At 38.3% G+C, this 14,270-nt stretch overlaps 1 protein-coding gene across 2 annotated transcripts in view; it reads left to right on the top strand.

Annotated features, from left to right (window-relative positions):
• Positions 1 to 14,270, top strand: part of AFF1 (ALF transcription elongation factor 1) — a 236,919-nt gene that overhangs the window by 8,329 nt on the left and 214,320 nt on the right. For both annotated transcript variants that reach the window (XM_047856954.1, XM_047856955.1), the window contains one exon: positions 3,128 to 3,553. The gene's annotated coding sequence lies outside the window, so the exon portion shown is untranslated. The remainder of the gene's footprint in view (positions 1 to 3,127; positions 3,554 to 14,270) is intronic.

The following is a 14,270-nucleotide window of genomic DNA, read 5'->3' as shown; positions in this document are numbered from 1 at the left end:
CATAGCTGGTATACGGGACTGAAAAGCCCCTGGAACTCCACCAAATTCCTGGCCTTCTGAGCTTAGATGAAGATTTTGGAAAGTTTTCAGAGTCTTTTTGTTTTTGTTGATTTCTGTGATTTATTTTCACTACTACAATATGCCTTCCTGGTGTTCCCAGTAAGAATACTAAGTGCTCACAACGTGCCAGGCATTTGACTTACTTTTTCCCTTTCTATTTTCTATTGTTCTATTTACAAATGAGGAGCTGAGGCTGAGAAATGTTAAGGAACCTGTTGTCAATATATCACTTAGCTGTTAAATCCAGAACTGAGATCCAACTCAATCTTGGTGTGGATCCAAAGCTTGGTCTCCAAGCCACTACAGGCCCCTGTGCCCCCATTGTAAACAGCCCCACTCTGCCTTCCTGAAATGAACAGTCTCCCAATATTCAATGCCCACCTTTATCCTTATGTAAGCTGCTTCATCGGCTCTCAGAATGATATTTAGAAACCAAGATCTGGGGACTGTTTTTGCTCATTACTATTGAGATGTCACTGCTTCCAAGTTCCTTCAGGAGGTATTTCTAATCAATACATGTGTGTACATATGTATTTATGCATGAATGGACATGTGTATGTGAATACATATATGTAAATGCATGTACATTTCTATATTGATCTTTTTATATTAAAAACTATGAGTTTACACCAATACTTCCAATTCTAATCCACCACAAATTTCATTCTAGTTTTCTTCCTTTCTATACTTTTTTTTTTTTTTTTTTTTAGAGAGAGCACACACATGAGCAGAGAAGGGGGCAGAGGGAGAGAGGGGATTTTAAGCAGGCCCCACACTCAACACAGAGCCCAACATGGGCTTGATCCCACGACCCTGGGGTCATGACCTAAGTCAAAATCAAGAGTCAGATGCTCAATGAACTGAGCCACCCAGGCGCCTCTCTTCATTTCTATACTTTTAACCCATTCTCCAATTGTGGGAACCTGGCCCTTGTTATCCTTAACATTTTATCAATATTCCTGAATATAATCAATCTCCCATTACCTCCACTGTCCTCCCCCCCACCCCCACCCCATGCAGATACCCTTCTCATCTCACTTCTATACAAATACTCTATTCCAGGCTACTGTACTCTCAGTATCAAAGCCCTCTCATGCCATTTGGGCTCTCAAGTGCACTGAGCCGCCCCGGCATGAATGCCCTTTATTGTCTATTCAGGTTCTGACTCTCCACACCAGGATGCTCCCATGTGTGGTTGCCTTCCTTCCTTTTTTGGGCTCCAGCACCCAATTCTGAATCATCCCCATGCATGGATATTCCCCTAGTTTCTCTGGGTTCTAACCTTTCACATTTGGCCACCCCTGAGTAGAGGTCCTTCTCATCTTATTCAGGCTCTGATGTCCCATGCTTGTGAGTCATTTTTTTTAAAAACATTCTTATGACTCACCTGAAGTACTTGTGAGATCTTATGTATAAAAGAAACAGAGGTAAGCTTGAGATAAGCTTTTGTACCAAGTACCAGGTTTAAAAGCAACAAGTGTAGCAAATAAACAAAAAATTAAAAATAAGTTGTACACCTGAAGTCAACTATACTCAAAAAAAATAATTAAAAAAAAAAAAAAGCAACAAGGGTAGCATGTTAAAAATCAAGTGGCCAACGGAAAAAATGAATAAATTGGACTTCAAAAATTTTAAATTTGTGCTTCAAAGGACACTATCAAGAAAGTGAAAAGACAATTGCTTATATATAATATATAAGCTTTATATATATATATATATATATATATATATATATATATGTGTGTGTGTGTATATATATTTAATAGACCTTCTTCCAGTGAAGATGTACAAATGGCCAACAAGCATATGAAAAGATGCTCAACATCATTAGCCATTAGGGAAATACAAATCAAAACCATGAGATACCACGTAACACCTACTAGTACGGCTGTAATATTTTAAAAGACAGATAATAAAAAGATCACGCTAAGGTGTGGAGATATTGGAACTTCGGTGAAAGTGATACAGCTACTTAGCAAAATAGTCTGGCAGTTCCTCAAAAAGTTACACAGTGTTACTATTTGACCCAGCAATTCCACCCTTGAATATATACCCAAGAGAAATGAAAATATATTTCCACCTAAAAACAGTCCCCAAAGCTAGAAGCAATCCAAAAATCCATCAATGAGTGAGTGGGTGATATATCTATATCTGAAATATGATATATCTATACAATGGAATAGTATTCCATCGTATACTATTGAATGCTATTCAATCATAAAAAAGAAGTACAAATACATGTAACAACATGGATGTACCTTAAAACATTATGCTAAATGAAAGATGCCAGTCACAAAAGATCACATATTATATTATTTTATTTATATTAAATGTCCAGAATACAAAGATCTATAGAGACAAAAAATAGTTAGTGGTTGCCTAAGGCTGGTGGGGATGGGGGAATTGAGGGGAGAGGGAATGATAGCTAAAGGATGTAGAGTTTCTACATGTATGTAGGGCACTTGGGTAGCTCAGTTGTTTAAGCGTGGACTCTGGATTTTGGCTCATGTTATGATATCACGGTTTGTGAGATTGAGCCCCACGTCAGGCTCTGCACTGACAGCATGGAGCCTGCTTGGGATTCTCTCTACCCCTCTCTCTCTGTCCCTACCCCACTCACACTCTCTCAAAAATAAATAAATAAACTTTAAAAAATAATAAAATAAAATTGATGGTGATAATGGTCGCACAACTCTGTAAATTACAAAAACTATTGAATTGTGCATTGTAAATGAGTGAATTGTGTGGTATGAACTATATCTGAATAAAGTCATTTTAAAAAAAATTCTCTGTCTGATCAGGAGGTGAGGAAGAGGCTTTACCAACTTGCAAGTTACTCTTCTTACACAACCCTATCTCTCATATACCCAGCCATCCTTGAATTCAAGTCAGGGCCCTCCCCAGGGGCTAATCACCAGGTCTCTGCAATGGTCTCTGGCTCCTGCAATGTTTTTGTATATATTTTCTTGTCAAAATGAACAATAAAGACAAAAGAAAAGGAAAAGATATAATAAATATCTATTCTTTTTCTCTACCACAAACTTCTTCTTCTCCTTTTTTATTTCAGAGCCCTGTATTTCCTTGGGAAACTACCCCACCCCACTTTTAGTACTCATTGTTTGGGTGCACCTGACCACGCCCCAAGTTCAAGAAATGATCACATGCTATTGGCTTACACTGATCAACATAAGTACCACCATAAGTAGCAATAATTCTGGCTACGGTGATTGGCGCAAGGATGAAAGAAGGAATCAAGTTAACCCAAACAGCATATATCCCAAAACCTTTGGGAGAGTTTATAGCAAAAGAAGTGTTTTCCATCTTGGGACTGTGAAGACATAAGCCTGAAACTCCTGGGAACAGATGGGGCACACCTGACCCAATGAACAGAACAAGGAGATGGAGCAAGACAGCTTCCTAAAACCTATTCCGAGCATCTGAATTCAGCCATGCTAGATGTTACATCTACTCATGGATTTTAAATCTACAAGAGGTAATAATTCCCCCTCCTCTCTTTGTTTTGCTGTTTTGTCTGATCCTGTTTGGATTGAGGTATCTATAATGTGTGAAAGAAAGAATACTCCCAGATACAGACATTTACCAAAGTCAACTATAATAGGAAGGAGGATGTCCAAGTGGGAGAAACTGAGAAATGGGAGGTTGAGCTCTATATTTATTTCATAATAAATATGAAATATTTATTTCATATTTCATAAAGCTCCACTTTATGGAGCTGAGAATACTAAGGCTCATGGTCACACTTAGTTAATGAAAGAACTATGACTTAAACTCAGGTCTTCTGACTACAAACTCAATTCCCTTTATAGCACTCTGCCACAAAATTACTACACATAACTACATAATACAAAGCAGTGTATATGTGTATACATTTATACATTTATACCCACTTCCGCTATCTCCTCCAGACTCTGAGACAGCAGTATAAGGGAGAGTTGGATAGGAGTCTGTCAATGGTAACCTCCCAAATATCTTCTATGTGATCCTTCCATCCCCACTGTCACTATCTGTGGTTAGCTCTCACCTCCCAAGTTCCTTGCTGAAAAAAATTGTACATTTTCTTCTATTAATACATATTTTCATCTTTCATATTTATGCTCTTAAATAATCTTTAGTTTACCTCTGTACATAATGTTAGGAAGAGATCCAGTTTTATTGTTTCCATATGGCAACTTAGTTTCTTATCTATTTCTGTGTTAACAACATCCAGTATTTCTTATTGCATCTTTGTAATATGCCCTAATATCTGATAAAGCAAGACCTACTTTTTATTCTACTTTTCTAAGGTTGACTTAGCTATTTATGGACTTTTACTCTTCTCTGTGAGTAAGTTAACAAATTCCTCAAAATTTTCGACTAAAATTTTGATGGAATCTACATTGAATTTATTGGTTAATTTGGGAAAGTTAGTATCTTTTTAATAAGTTATCCCAGGAGCGCCTGGGGTGGCTCAGTCAGTTAAGCGTCTGACTCTTGGTTTTGGCTCAGGTCATGATCTCATGGTTTGTGAATTTGAGCCCCTCATCAGATTCGCTGCTGTCAGCTCAGAGCCCACTTTGAATCTTCTGTTCCCCTGTCTGTCTGCACCCCTCCCCCCCCGCTCATGGTCTCTCAAAAAATTAAAATAATAATAATAATATTATTATTATCCCACCCAAATGCATGGAATATCTTCTCACTTGTTCAGATCATCCTCCGGTTCTAGGTCATTTATCACAGTTTGACATTTTTCTCCGTAAGTATATTGCTGCTAAATTAAATGGTGTCTTTTCTTAAATTGTATCTTATAGTTTACTGGTTTTGATGTAGAGAAATGAAACTAACTTGTGTATGCTGTGTTGGTATCAGAAACATTGTTCAACTCTATTATTCTAAGTTCATAATTTGATTCTGTTGGTTGTTCTCTATAGATGATTATATTATCTGGAAAATATTACAGTTTTATCTCTTATATCCCATCAGCTTTTTTTTTCTTTCCTAATACCATTGATCAAGACAGTAATATCATCAGTAATATTGGACAGTGTTTTCTTTTTCCTGATCTCAAAGGAATATTTTTTTAAATTTTTTTTTTAAATTTTTTTAACGTTTTTTTTTTAATTTATTTTTGAGACAGAGAGAGACAGAGCATGAACGGGGGAGGGGCAGAGAGAGAGGGAGACACAGAATTGGAAGCAGGCTCCAGGCTCTGAGCCATCAGCCCAGAGCCCGATGCGGGGCTCGAACTCACGGACTGCGAGATCGTGACCTGAGCCGAAGTCGGCCGCCCAACCGACTGAGCCACCCAGGCACCCCTCAAAGGAATATATTTAAGATTTCTCCATTTGTTTTCATGTTCACTGTTAAGTAATTATATACCACACATTAAATTAATTATACTTTAAAACTTGGGTAGAAATTGGAATGCCTGCCTGGCTCATTTGGGAGAGCATGTAACTCTTGATTTCAGGGTTATGAGTTCAAGCCCTATGTTGGTATAGAGATTACTTTAAAAAAAAAAAACAACAACAACTTTGGGTAGAAATTATCTGTATAACCATGTAGGCCTTGAGACTTTGTTATGTTTTGTTTAATCCTTATCGATCTTTTCCAGTTCCCACTTTCTTCTTGCATTATTTTTGCAGTTTTGTGTTTCTTGGGTTTTGTCCATTTCATTTAGTCTAAATTTATTTTATTTTAAGTTTATTTATTCATTTTGAGGAGGGGGTGAGAGAGAACCAGTGGGAGAGGTCAGAGAGAGGGAGACAGAGGATCTGGAGTGGGCTCTATGCTAACAGCAGAGAGCCTGAAGCAGGGCTGCAACTCATGAAACATGAGATCATGACCTGAGCCAAAGCTGGACGCTTAACTGACTAAGCCCTTCATTTAGGTTTTAAAATGTATTTACCTACAGGAGTGCTTGGGTGGCTCAGTTGGTTAAGCATCTGACTCTTAAATTTGGCTCAGGTCATCTCTTCCTCTTTCTCTGCCCCTCCCCCATTAACACTCTCTCTTTCAAAAATAAATAAATAAGAACTTAAAAAAATGTATTTATATATACTTATTCATAATATTATTTTTATTAAGTTTTCATTTCTGTTGAGACTGTGGTTAGTTTCCCCCTTTTCATATTCTATTCTCTCTCTCTCTCTCTCTCTCTCAATCTTGCCAGGGATTTTCATCTCATCTAATATTTCATTAGTATTTTCTATCTTTTAAGAAATATTATCGATTTTATTTATTTTCTTATTATTTGCTTCCTTCTTGTTTCTTAGATATTACTGTTTTTCACATACCATAATTACTTAGGTGCTTTGTTTTAAAACTATCTTGTTTCTTAATAAATATATGTAAATTATCATTTATTTCTCTAAGAACTGCCTTATCTGTGATCCAAAAGTGCTTACATGTAGTATTTTCATTATCATTTTTTTTTAATTTTTTAATGTTTGTTTATTTTTGAGAGAGAGACAGACAGACAGAGCACAAACATGGGAGGGGCAGAGAGAGAGACACACACACAGAATCTGAAGCAGGCTCCAGGCTCTGAGCTTCAGCGCAGAACCCAACATGGGGCTCGAACTCAAGGACCATGAGATCATGACCTGAGCCACAGTCAGAAGCTCAACCAACTGAGCCACCCAGGTGCCCCTCATTATCATTTATTTCTAAGTACTAATTTACTCTGCACTTCCCTTTTTAACATAAAGATTATTTAGAAATATGTAACTTTATTTTCAAATATGTGAAATTATATCCTTTTGTAATTAAATTTTAACTTCGTTGCAATATGCTTAGGCAAAACTCCACTCAGAAATCACCCTAATGGGCAATGGGGAAAGGAAATGCTCACAATAGGATTGTCTACTGTACTGAACTGAATAGTGTCCTATCCCTAAATACATGTCCACCCAGAACCTATGAATGTGACCTTATTTGGAAATAGCATCATTGCAGATGTAATGAAGTTAAGATGAGGTCATACTGGACTAAGGTAGGCCCTAACCCAGTAACTGGTGTCCTTATAAGAAGAGGGAAATTTGGACACGAATACACAGGGAAAATGCCATGTGACTGCAGAGGCAAAGATTGGGGTATACATTTGTAAGTCAAGGAACACCAAGGAGTCCCAGCAGCCATCAGAAGCTAGGAAGAGGAGAGAAATAATCAGTCCCTAGAGCCTTCAGAGAGAGCATGGCCCTATTAACACTTAGATTTCAGACTTTTAGCCTCCAGAACTATGAGACAATAAACTTTTGTTGTTCTAAGCCACCTCATTTGTCACTTAGAAATGAGGAAACTAATATATATGGCTTGTCTGATGTGAGAAGACAGATTATCTACCTACCCTTATTCATGTGTGGTTGCTAACAATTTGATTGGATGGTTAGGGCTAAGTACACAGATTGAAAAAAAGTATGGAGAAGAAGAATGTTGGTGGTCTTCCTGGAAAGGACACAGACTGCGAATATATTTTTGTCTGTGTGAATGATCACCAAAAGAGATTCACTACAGAGGAGGCTCTTAATAGTCAAGTGGACAAAATGGCATGTTCTGTGGATGTCAGACAACCTCTTTCCCCAGACACCCGGTGCTTTTTCAATGGGCCCATGAATAAAGACTATGGCAGGGATGGAAGCTAGCCATAGACTGTGCTACATGGACTTCTCATTACCAAGGCTGACCTGGCTAATGCTATTGCTGAGTGCCTTATCTGCCAACAGCAGAGACCAGCACTGGCCCCCTGATAAGGCACCATTGCCCAGCCACCTGGTAGTCGGTTGATTACATTGGAATCCTTCCATTGTTGAGAGGGCAGAAAATCTTCCTCACTATAATAGACACATATTCTGGGTATAGATGTCTTCTCTATCCATAATTCTGTCAGGACCTCCATCAATAGACTCACAGAATGTCTTATTCACCATTATGGTATTCTGCACAGCACTGCATCTGATCAAGAAACTCATTTCATACCAATAGAAATACAGCAGTGAACTTAAGCCTATAGAACTAAGTGGTCCCACCACATACTGCACCGTCTGTAAGTGGCTACTTTAAATTAACAGTGGAATTGCTTACTGAAAACTCAGTTATAGTACCAGATGTGAGACAACGTCTTCAGAGACAGGATTCTGTCTTGAAAAATGCAGTGCATACTTTGAATCAGAGGTCATTACATAGTGCTGTCTCCTCCACAGCCAGAATACGTGGATTTGGGAATCAAGGGATGTAGGTGGGAGTGGCGCCTCTCACTATTATATCACCTAATCTACTCACAAAATTTTTGCTTCCCATCCATGCAGCTCTGAGATTTGCTGTTTTTAAAGGTCTTCATTCCAGGGGCATGTGGTGGCTCAATCAGTTAAGCAGTAGATTTCAGGTCATGATCTCACAGTTCATGGGTTCGAGCCCTGCATCAGGCTCTGTGCTGACAGCTCAGAGCCTGGAGCCTACTTCAGAGTCTGTGTCTCCCTCTCTCTCTCTCTGCCCCTCCTCTGCTCACAGTCTCTCTTTGTCTCTCGTCTCTCAAAAAATGAATAAAAATGCTAAAAAAAAAAAAAAAAGGTCTTTGTTCCAAAGGGGGGAATGCTTCCATCAGGGGACACAACAATGCATGCTCTAAATTGGAAGGTAAGGCTGCCAGCTGGCTCTCTTGGGCTTCTTATGTCACAAAACCAAAAGGCAGTAAAAGGAATCTCTCTACTGCTGGACTGATCCCAGTTACCAAGAGGGAATTTAGGTTGCTGCTAACCCATGAGTACAAGTAGGACTATATCCAGAACCCAGTGCATTTCCTGGGGCATCTCTTAGTACTTCCATGCCCAATAGTAAGTGTTAATAAAAAACCATATTCAAAAAGGGAAGCAGCAGGAATATTGAGGACTGAGATGCTTTAAGGAAGGTAGGTTTAGGTCACTCCACTAGGAAATTGACCAGCTGAGCTTCTGGCTGAGAGCAAAGGAAATACAGAATAAATAGTGAAAGAAGGGGATCGTAAATATCAACTATGGCCTTGTGACCAGTTACAAAAACAAGGACTGTAGCAGTTTTGCATATTTCCTCATTTGTTGTGTACGTGCGTTCATTTGTAAATATCAACCATTTTCTTTCTTCCATTATTTTTTTAAAGTTCAAAGAACTTTACAACAAACATCCATATATCCACACTTTGATACTTAAACATTCTACTAAACCTTTTATTTATGTATTTATTTATTTATTTATTTATTTATTTATTTATATTTTGAGAGAGAGAGAGGAGCAGGGGAGGAGGGGCAGAGAGAGAGGGAGATGGAATCCCAAGCAAGCTCAAACTCACAGATCATGACTGAGCCAAAGTCAAGAGTCAGATGCTTAACCAACTGAGCCACCCAGGTGCCCCTCTTCTTCCATTATTATTTCATATATAAATTTTTGGAGGTTAACTTTGCAAGTTACTCTTTAGTCTTTAGGTAATAGAATAGTAAAATTGTGACTGAAAAGCAATTAACATACTGTTAAAGTATAATTTTTTTTAAAGATTTTTTTTATTTTTAAGTAATCTCTACATCCAACATGGGGCTTGAACTCACCACCTCAAAATCAAGAGTTTCATGCTCCACCAACTAAGCTAGGCAGGGCCCCTAAAGTATAATTTAAAAATTTTTTTATTTTTAAAATTGTGGTAAACTATGCATAACAAAATTTACCATTTTAACCATTTTTAAGTGTACGGTTCGGTGGTATTGACTACATACACATTGTTGTACAACCATCACCACTATCTTTCTCCAGAACTTTTTCATCTTCTCAAACTGACACTCTGTACCCATTAAATCATAACTCCCCATGTTATCCCACCAGGCCTTGGCAACCGCCCTTCTACATTCTAACTCTATGAGTTTGGCTACCCTAGGACTGACTTATCTAAGATACAATTTTTTTTGAAAGTTAATATAACCCTCATACAGATATAAAATGAAAAGGGATCAGAAGTTTTGTTTCCCTCATTAATTAATGAGGAAGCCAATAAGATGTTACAACTAGATCAAAGGAGAATTCAAATAACCACACATATATAGGCAACAAGGAATGCTAGAATGAATTTACAAAAAGATACAAAATGGTCTAATCACTAGAAATAATCAATTGCATTCCACTGACATAATTACTTTCCATTTCTATGGGCCAAGTCATTTTCATTATTGTTAGTTTTCTTCAACCCATAAAATAGTAAAAAACCCGAAAAAACAATGAAAGAAAAATATATTTAGGAAGGGTTCTCAAGGCAGTATATTCAATAACTATACACAATGAACATGGATGAATAATGACAACACTGAATAGGGGAAAAAACTGGGAGAGGCTTATTATCAATTTATTGCCTGTCAGCTCCAAAGTCACTTGGAGCTGGACCTTGTAAACAATTCGTTTGCTAGCAGGTGTAATGTTAGGCCTTACAGCAGAGGGCACTGGAGGGACACTGCAAGACATAGCAGAGAAGGTGGCTTCTCTTCTTAGATCTTCCTGTGATGTCTCTTGTGAAGACCCAGTGGCACATTTCACCACCACCCTAAATGAATGGCTTCCAGTTGACCACCCCTGGCATATAGGCTACCCCCCAGTTCTGGGCTGCAGCACTCCACTGAACTTTTCTTTAGACTATAGCCTTACCCTCTCCAAGGAGGTTTGAATCTCAGCCTCACCTGGGGGATAGAATCTGTTCCAAGTTTCTTTTTCTCTTGGATAGTCTCCCTCAAGCTTAGAGGTAATAGTGTTGTTTACATTTGCTATTCCGTAGAGTTAACTTTTACCTCTGTTAATAGTTAACCACCTTTTATTAGTTCATGACTGTTACATTAAATATTCCCTGATAAATTATAGGTGTGGTTTCTGTATCCAGACTGATACAAACATAACCTTATTTATTTTCTTCCTATTCATTTCCTAAACTTGTCATATCTGTATTATTATCCTAATGAATATATATTAGCATGCTCTCCTTTCCCTTTCATATCCTCTCAAAGCATCTGTTATATTAATAATATCTAGGATTTTAGTTCTGCAATGTAATGGATATTTTTTGTCTTTTTTCTTTGGTTCCAGTTGCTTTTTCTTTTTTAAGGCTATAACAAACTTCTGATATCTCTTAGAGCACATTAGGATTTTCAATTTTTCTTCTCATTTTTGTACTTCCTCAAAAATGTTTTTAGTGTGAGTCTTCATGTGGCAAGTTTTCTGAGAACTTGTATACTTGAGGCTGAATATCACTTTTCCTATGCCTTTATATTTGAAAGACAACTTGGTTGAATACAAGATTTTGGCTCAAGTTTTTTTCAGTACTTAACATATATTGCTCCTTTGCCTCCCTGCAGCCAGTATGCTGTTGAGAAGACTAATATTAGTATGATTCTTATTCCTTTGTAGATTGTATGTTCTTTCTAGAAAGTTTCAGATTTTTTCTTTATCTCTAGTACTCTTTCATTATAACCTGTCTAGGTCTGATTTTTCCTTATCTCCTCTCTTTGACATTTTATGATCTGAAATCATTCATTTTTCATTAGTTGTGAGAAATTTAACTATTATTTCTTCAAATATATCCTCCTCTTCTTTAAAATTTTGTCTTTTGAGACTCCTCTTACAAAGATGCTGACTCTACTATTTCTATTCTCCACATCTCTTTGCTATGTTTTATTCATTATCATTTCTTGCTAGCTTTTCCATTTGTTTGATGTGAGTTTCTATAGGAGAGATCAGCAAACTACAGCCCATGGGCTAAATCCAGCTTGTCATCTGTTTTTGTAAATAAAGTTTCATTGGAATAGTTATATTCATTCATTTATGTATGATCTATGGTTGCTTTTGTGCTACCATGGAAGAGTTGAGTAGTTGCAACAGAGACAGTGTGATCCACAAAGTTTAAACATTTAAAATACTTGCCATCTGGCCCTCACAGAAAAACTTTGTCAATCCCTACTCTACAAGATAGTAACAATTTTCTTCTTCTTTCTATCCTGAAGGCCTAGAATGTGCCTTGTCCAGGTTTGTTGAATCAATGAATAAATAAGCTTTGAAGGGCAAATGTTATATCAATAGGTAGAACTGAGAGAGATATTATTTCAAAAGATGAAAAGATAGCATTCTAGCTAAAGAGAACAGAAATAGTATAAGCAAAGATATAGAAGTGAAAATCAAGGGTAGATTTCAGTAGAGCAAAATATTTAGCAAAAGTGAGGCCAGAAAGATTGATTAAGAACTATTTTGGGAAGCTTGGGGTCTAGAAGGGGGAGTTGGTGCTTAGTTCTCTTTGCAACTGCCAGATATGTCACATGACCAGAGATAAGCTTAAGGAGGACTCATGTATCAGCCCTGTAAGAACAGACTAGAGATAGAAGACAGAGGAGGGATGGAGAACAGTTCAGAGCTACTGGAATAGTGAAATACAAAGGAGTGAGCTCCTTTGTATGGTGTTATGGTGATGTAAGTTCAGAGAGATGATGCAGCCCGATAGAGTCACTATACTTGGTCTACATCTCAGCCCCACAGTATCCTAACTGTGGGATACTAAGCAAGTTGCACAGTCTTTTCTGAATTTCAGTCTATTTGTCTGTAAAACATGGTGATTCAGTGAGGATCCAATTAGAAAAATAACATGCATGCCAGGTAATTTAATAGAATTTAATAAGGGAACTAGTTACAGGTACAGACTGAAGAGCTGAAAGACCAAATGGGAAGGCAAGATCATCCAGGGATTAAGCAATTGCAGAAAGCAATGACCACTTCCAAGGCTGGGACTAAGGAAGAGAGTGTTACCAGAGCCCATGGGGCAGAGCTGCTGATCAGGATGTGTGGGAACTAGAGCTAAAGAGGAGGTGCAGCCACTGGGTCACAGCTGTGCCCAAAGCAGAGAGAGAAGAGAAATGCTCTGGAGTCTCCTCTTTCCCTGTCGTGCAGTCTTCTCCCAGTGACATCTATTGACCAAACCTAGACAGAATCAATTTCCCAGCAAAGAAACCTGGGAAAGGTGATTTGCAAGAAACAACCCCCTGTGATTCACAGCAGAGTGGAGGAAGAGCAGGGGCTGGATTTGAGGTAAACAATCAATCAAGCAGCACACATGGATATATCACGGGATTACTGTGAACACCTCAGCTGAGATCACACCGCATAGTATGCAATCAGTAAATGATCAAGTGCTGTTTTTTTCTTACCCTTTCTTACATCTCTATCCTCATCTTTTACCATTTCCCTCCTAATTTTGGACATATTGAAGTATTTCTAGTTTCTAAAATTCACCAATTCACCATGAACTATCACTTTTTGGGACTTGTATTTAGCTCCCTCTACCCACACAGCATTGTGCCCTTTCCTGATGACTCACATTTCCCCCAACTCCCACTTTCCCTTTGTTATCATCCTAGGTTCTGCGTCTAGCAGGATGTCTTCCCTGGGTCCATCAGCGTTTGTTAAATGCCCCATTGATGCTCTGAGAGCATCCTCTACACACCTCTCTCATAGCACCAGGCAGACTGTCTGACAATGAATCTCTCTCTTTGTTTTCTACTGCCTTTTCTACTGCTGCATAACGAATTACCACAAACTTCGCAGTCTAAAACAACACACATTTACTACCTCACAGTTTCAGTAAGTCGGAAGGCCAGCATCTTTATCTGGGCCCTCTGCACGGGATCTTACCAGACTGAAATCAAGGTGTTGGCCAGCTGTATCCTCATCTGCAGGCTTGGCCAAGAAAAGATCCATTTCCAAGTTCCCTTGGCAGAATTCATTTCCTTGCAGTTGTATGACGAGGCTTCCTATTTTATTGCCAGCTGGTGGCCAAAGACCACTCTCAGTTCCTGGAGACACTTTCAGGTCCTTGTTAGATGGCCCTCTCTACAACATGGTAATTTGCTTCTTCAGAACCAACAGGAGAGCTTCTGCTGTAGCTTCAAATATCTCTGCTTTCCTCTTCTTTGGCCCCTAGATCCTCTTTTTCAAAAGAGCTCACCTGATTAGGTTGGGTTCACCTACACTCAAGGAGAGAAAAATTAAATAACAAATACACACCAGGACTGGGAATCTTGGGGGCCATCATAGAATTCTGCCTTCCATACTGTCCTTCTGGATGTAAACTATCCCAAGACAAGGCTAGTCTCTTATTTGTCGTTATATCTCAGAATCGAACTGTTAGTACCTGACACTTAGTAGCTATTCAATGAAAGAATGAAGAA

This window comes from Prionailurus viverrinus, chromosome B1, assembly GCF_022837055.1.
Source record: "Prionailurus viverrinus isolate Anna chromosome B1, UM_Priviv_1.0, whole genome shotgun sequence".
Lineage (NCBI taxonomy): Eukaryota > Metazoa > Chordata > Mammalia > Carnivora > Felidae > Prionailurus > Prionailurus viverrinus.
The sequence above is the reverse complement of the archived record's forward strand: the minus strand, read 5'-3'. Positions and strand labels throughout refer to the sequence as shown.